The sequence below is a fragment of the Crocodylus siamensis genome, chromosome 1 (assembly GCF_052110815.1).
Source record: "Crocodylus siamensis isolate JL-2025a chromosome 1, ASM5211081v1, whole genome shotgun sequence".
Taxonomy (NCBI): Eukaryota; Metazoa; Chordata; order Crocodylia; family Crocodylidae; genus Crocodylus; species Crocodylus siamensis.
Genome location: NC_143395.1, coordinates 174,668,985 through 174,675,355, shown reverse-complemented (window position 1 = coordinate 174,675,355; position 6,371 = coordinate 174,668,985).

The window sequence follows — 6,371 nt, the reverse complement described above, 5'->3', positions numbered from 1 at the left end:
CTTAGTATGGTGGGGGAGCCATAAGGGGCCCAATCCTTGTTGTTGCAGGCCTGGTGGCTCCTTCCCTGTTGTCCACCCCTAGGTACATGAGCACCTGCCACTGGCAGTGAGCCAGTGCCAGGCCAGGGCTCCATGGACCTGGTGCAGCTGCTTGCAGCCTCTCCTCTGCTTTCTTCAAGCAGCCTGGGCTCCATGGCGGGTGCCAGGGCCCCTTCCCTACTGTCTGCCCCAAGGTGTGTATGCACCCACCGCCAGCAATGAGCTGGGCCTGCATTGCCACAGCAAGGATTGGGTCCCTTGCAGCTCCCCTGCCATCTGTCCTGAAGACAAGCAAAATGTCTTGCCATGCTCTGGCCTTGTCACATGCCACATTCTGGCACATGTGCTGAGGGTTGCCAACCCCTGGTGTAATATTATCCCTTATAGTACATTGGTTAGGTACAAGTCTGCAGATAAAATTGAGAGTTGATTATGGCACTGTTGTTGCATTTATTAGTGACCAGAGCTTTCATACCAGAGTTCTTAGGCTCCCAATCTCAGGTGTATAAGTGGCTTGCTGTGCATCTGCCATTGACATCAGCAGCACATTGGTGCTCAGCCCTCCTGAAAAACTGGGCTACCCTTATTTTAGATGTCTAATTAGCAATAGACACCTTTGATTTGAGGTGTCTGACTCCAAAGCTGCAGTCCCAAAATCCTACTTCCAACTGCCTCACCCTGGAAGCATCTGAACTCACCAGACCCTTCCCTGACCTGAAATTTCTCAGATGCCTAACAATCTGTTTGTGGACATGTCTAGCACTGCCCTAGCCTGCACATCTTATCTTTTGTGGACTGGGAAAGGAAAAGTTGATAATGCTCTACCTTGCCCCCAGAAGGATCCAATCTGGAGACTTACTTTGAGAAAGCTGCTCTCAGATCGCTCACAAAATGCAGTGTTGTTTATGTCCCTTTAAAACAAGGCTGGTTGGGACACCATACCTTTCTAGAAGCCTAGTTGAGGGTAGGAGACACCGTCTCGTCCCTGTACCAGGAACTGTATCTTTATTTTACTTTAGACAGTCATTAGCTAAAAACTTGTGTTTCTTTCTGCATAGCAATGCATATTTAACCCATCCAAGCCTGTGACTTGATGATTGAATGCTGCTGGGAGGTGGGAAATGTAGATATGAATCTCGTCAAGCTATGGCAGAATTCAAAGAGCCTCTAAACCTTAGGCTATTATACTAAAGGTTGTGCAAGAGAAGAATGAACTACACTGTCTGTTATAAAGGAACAGATATAAGCACCAAACCTCAAAGGATTCCTGATTTTGGGGTCCAAGCAGATGGAAGCAGTTGGCTGCAGACCTGATTCATAATCACATATGCTCTAGAGAAGGGTAGGGGATTCAGACACACTTTTCTGCTTAGCATTTTCTAGTTGGCAGCTCTATGCTGCTCCTGCTCAGCATGTAGCATTTGCTTACTTTCCCCAGGCATGCTAGGCTTACTACTAACCCTTCCCAGGCACTGTACAGAGAACCTAGGGATCTCATTCTGGACTTTGAAGTCCACTCTGTGGGTCGGCTGCTTGAAGATTAAGTGCACTATAGTGCCTAACATGTAGGTGCTTAATTCCTTTATTGAATGTAGCCATTAATGTAGTTTGCAGAAAATAAAAGATTTGAGTGGATATAAATGGAACTGTGTAGCAACAGAATAAAAAAGTAAGGGTCTACATAAGGGAGATAGAAGTCACTAGTAGAAACTATAGGGGGAGATAATGCAGTAACCTATGAGATTAACTTAATCTAGAATTAAAAAAGGTATGCCCTTTCTTTCTTTGATTCTCACACAAATTAGCATTTAAGAAAGTTTCTTAGTGCAGATATTTATATGAAGTTAACAGTGGATAAGACAGACAGCTTCTTAAAATTAAGATGCAGCAAGGTACAAAGACTGAGGACTGACACAACTGACAATGTCAGCTGGCTTGCATTTCCATTTCCTTTAGAAAACTGTAAACATAGCATGCAGCAAAATATGTGCTTTCCTGTTAAAACAGCCTGTTAGTTCTGCTGTGACTCTAACAGGGACTGCTCACGTGTTAAATGAAAAGTTTCAGTTCAGCCTTGCTTAGAATAAATTCACTTTGCACAACTATACTGGAAACAGGAAACATGTCTGGCTTGTAATAAATGACAATTACTGGGCACTACACACCCAATGTAGATAGAAATTAGCAAAGTCCACCCACTAGAGTATGTTAGAATTAGGCTGAGAGCGGCTGCAGTGTGCAGCACCGGGCATGAGGAGGGGAGGGGCTGCTTTCTCCCCACCCTGCACTCAGCACCAGCTTGTAACCCACCCCCCGACAGGCTGACAGTGGGGGTGGGTTACAAGCTGGTGCTAAGCACAGGGAAAAGTGGCCCTTCGCCCATCTTATGGCCAGCGCCTTGCACCGCAGCTGCTTGCAGACCTGCCTGGGGCTGCCTGTGCCTGCTCTGGACAGCCCCGTGTGGGCTGCGACTGCCTGCAATGCAGGGCTCTGGCCACGGGGCAGGTGAGGGGCCACTTTTCCCCATGCTCAGCACCATCTTCTTCCCTGCCAGTGAGCAGGCGGTCGGGGCTGTGCGCTGCCCCCAGCCTGTACCGTGGGGCTGGGAGGCACTTGGTGTGAGCAAGTGGGTAGCCAGTAGGAGCACGGGGCCCGCACTGGCGCCCTGGGGTCAGTGCCGGTGGGGCCCAGAGCAGGGTGGCAGGGTCCCAGCTGGCAGGGGCTCTATGGAGCTGGGCCAGCTCCCCCCTCTCCCTGCTGGTGCAGCCCAGGCCAGCTCCACGGACCCCTGCCAGCCTATGCCCCACTTTGGGCCCCACCAGTGCTGGCCCTGGGACATTGGTCCCAAGACATTGGAACGTTGATCCTAAGATGGTGACCAGGGGGTGGGGCACCTGTCAAGGGGTGGGGCACCTGTCAAGGGGCGGGGCTACCCATGTGGCCCTCGACAGCCTGCCAAAACTGGGTAAGTGGCCCTCCTCTCAAAATAATTGCTTGCCGCTGCTCTAATGCCTGTCACATATGCCAGGGCTATCTAACTGGTGGCCTGGTGGTGCAGGTGGCCCTCTTGAGGTTACCTTGTGGCCCCAGTCCAGGCACGACTACCCTCCATTGCTCTCCTGTTTCTACCACCAAAATCTGTTCCCCCTCCCTTCTACAGCTTCTGCTTCCTGCCCCACTTAGAATATAAAAATGTCAACAAACACTTAAGAATGGGGCCAAGTCAGTCATGAATGCTAGAATAATTCTTACTAATTATTGTATTTTCACCAAAAGAACTTCAATACCTTGGAATTATTACAGGTACAATTTTATCATTTATGTCACTGTTTTCCTTTTGGTTCTGATCAGTACTGACCCAAAATCATTATTCTCTAACAACTGTGCAGTGATTGTGGGGTGAGAGAGCCTGTGTCTACCCCGTGCAGCATGGTGTATGTGTGTGGGGGGCATGTGTGGTGCAATGCAGGAACACCAGTGTGATATGGAGGTACTGGTGCAGTGTAGTAGTGGGCTCACGTGACCTGTAGCCCAGTGTGTGGTCAAAGGACCTGCAGCTCCTAGCCACTCACAAGTTGGATAGCTGTGACTTTGCACCTCTTCCACATCATCTTGCATTTAGTTAGTCGGGGCAGACTTAACTGCAGTTTTGCTACGGCTAGGTACAAACATTCAAAACTCCCAAGGTGGAATCAATCTGAGCTATGCAGTTTTCTGTAAGCGGTGTAGTTTAGTTCAGTAGCAAACAGAACACACATTCACCCTTTGTGGAGGGAACAAATCTTAGGCTGGGATCTGCCATTTTAAACCAGTCTCTGTGCGCCAAGTTTCTGTTCTGTTATTGGTATAGACCAGTTTCCGATCACTTATACCAGTAAAAACGTAATGTCTGTACCTGGCCTAGATGGCAACACAAAATTATCAATTTAAGCATAGTGCTGGTCTCTGTCAAAGGTGAGAGAAGTAGCTGGATCAGTCTTAAAAAGTGTGCAGTAACAACTTCTGTTCAGTGACATCCCCCAGGCACTACTTTAATTTTCATTCAAGTCTGCAAAACTCTGCTGTGCTACAGGGGAGGGAGGGTCTCTGGATGAGTAAAGGGGCTTTACATTTTTTGGTTTGTTTTTACTCTCTTGGCAAAAGATGAAAAGCTAAACTTTAAGATGAGGTAGGTACACTTCTAAGAAGACTGGGTGAGGAAACGTTTTATCTCCTCCTATTGCCTAAAATAAATAGGAAGGTCTTTATAGAACAGCCTTACAAGTCTACAAATTGTATCCAATCAGTGTACTTTAGTAAGTCCACCTGGAAAGAATGTATAGTCTCTCATCTCAATAGACTGATTTTGAGTTACATTTGAAGGTACTGTATACAGTTTTAGCTAAATTAGGTTTGAGTGTAGGAGACTAGTAGCAGGGGTGGCTACTTAAAAGGTGTTCCATGGTCTTAATTTAAATTAGAGGAATTAAATTGGCATAGTAAACCAACAATCATATGTTAAAATTAATGCTTCCCAAAGTGGGAATTTTTTTTAGTTTAATGTGGGGGTTTTCAACCTTTTTTAATAAGTGTACCCCTTCTGTCTCAGAGTTTCAGCTCATGTACCCCTTTATCTTTTTTTCTTGTCTTTAAGGGGTGGTGGGCAGGAGGGCAGATCAAGGCCCCTGTAGTGGGGGAGGGAGTAGAGCTGGGGCAGGGGCAGGCACTGCACAGCCAGGGCAGAGCATGGGATGGAGCCGCAAGCAGAGGCAGATTAAGGTGTATTGGGGCCCTGGGCAAATACGAAATTGGAAGCCCACTCCCCCCCATGGGAGCTGGGCTATGGCAGGGGGTGGGAAGAGGCACAAAAAGGGTGCCAAGTTTAAAACCCCAGCTTTTGCTTCCTGGGGGCCCAGAATTGGTAGGCACAGGGGGTGGCTCCCGCCACTGTACGCACCCTAGGAGGGCACGTGCCCCTGGATCTGCATGCAGGGAAAGGGTAGGCTTCCCCAGTGGTGGGGGAGGGAGTGGGGCTGGGGTAGGGGCTGCCTAGCTGGGGTGTGACACAGGACTGAGCTGCATGGAGCTGGCTACCGCTGCTAGGTATATCCCCAAGAGGGCGTGGGGTGGGGTGTGCTCCTGGATCTGTGTGGGATGGGGCAGGCTTTTTCCAGCAGGGGCTGGACTGGGCTGTGCTCGGGGCAGGCATTGGTGGTGCTGGGAGGGGGGCTACAGGAGGGGCTGCAGCCACTCCAGAACTTGCCATAACCTCCCCCAACCCCGCCTCCCAACACTGCCACCACCTACCCTGAGCGCAGCCCAGTCCAGCCCCTTGCTGGGAAGAGCCCAGCACTGCCTTGCCCCAGCCCACAGTGCCAGCCCACCTTGCCCTGTAGGCAGATCTGGGGGCACATGTCCTCCCACAGCATACACAGCAGTGGAAGCCCCCCATTCCCTGCATGTGGCTCAGTCCTGCACCCTACCCCAGCTGGGCAGCCCCTACTCCAGCCACACTCTCTCCCCCACTGCTGGGGCCTCATTTTGCAGCCCCCACACTCCTTCCCTCAGTACAAACTTACTATTCAGAACCGGCTTGGCTCTACACAGCTGGGCTGTGCTGTGGCTGTGTGCACGCATGCAACATTTATCAGCCACATTATTGGCCACATCAGTTGCGTACCTGCTACAACCTTTTTAAGTACCCCTAGGAGTACGTGTCTTGATTTTTCCTGGGTAAGATAGTTTATGCATTAGACCATTGGCTGTCAACTAGGGGTACGTACAATGTTCCCTCTAAAGAGTAGCGGTCTGTGAGCATGCTGCTTTGGTGTGGTGTGGGACACCTACTGAAGGTAAGCTCCTCGCTCCTCACCCAGGGCAGGCAACAGGAGCTGGGACCTGAGGGGCTTCAGGGCTGGAGGCTGGTGTGGGCTCCGCCAGGTCCGGATACTGCTCTGCTCCCCATTTTTGCGAGATGGTACATGGGGTCAGGGCTGGGGAGTGGAGCACTTCCCCGGAGCGGGTGGAGCCCACGGAGCAGTTCCCCAGAGCCGGCAGTGGTGGCTCTGGGGTAGGCATTCGGGGCAGACAGTGGCTCCTCCTTGAGGTGAGGGAAGGCAGGGATGGAGGCTGAGGCTGGTGCACACTCCGCCAGCTCCGGGAAAGTACTCCACTCCCCAGCCTCCTTGCTTCCCGAGGCAAAGTGGGGGAGCAGAGCAGTTTCCTGGGGCTGGTGGAGCCTGCCCCAGGCTCCCGCCCCTGCCTCTGCCTCACCTTGGGGAGGAGCTTACCTTCTGTAAATGTCGTATGCTGCAGCCTAGCTCCTATTCTGGCAGGTGCGCAGTCTAAAAAAG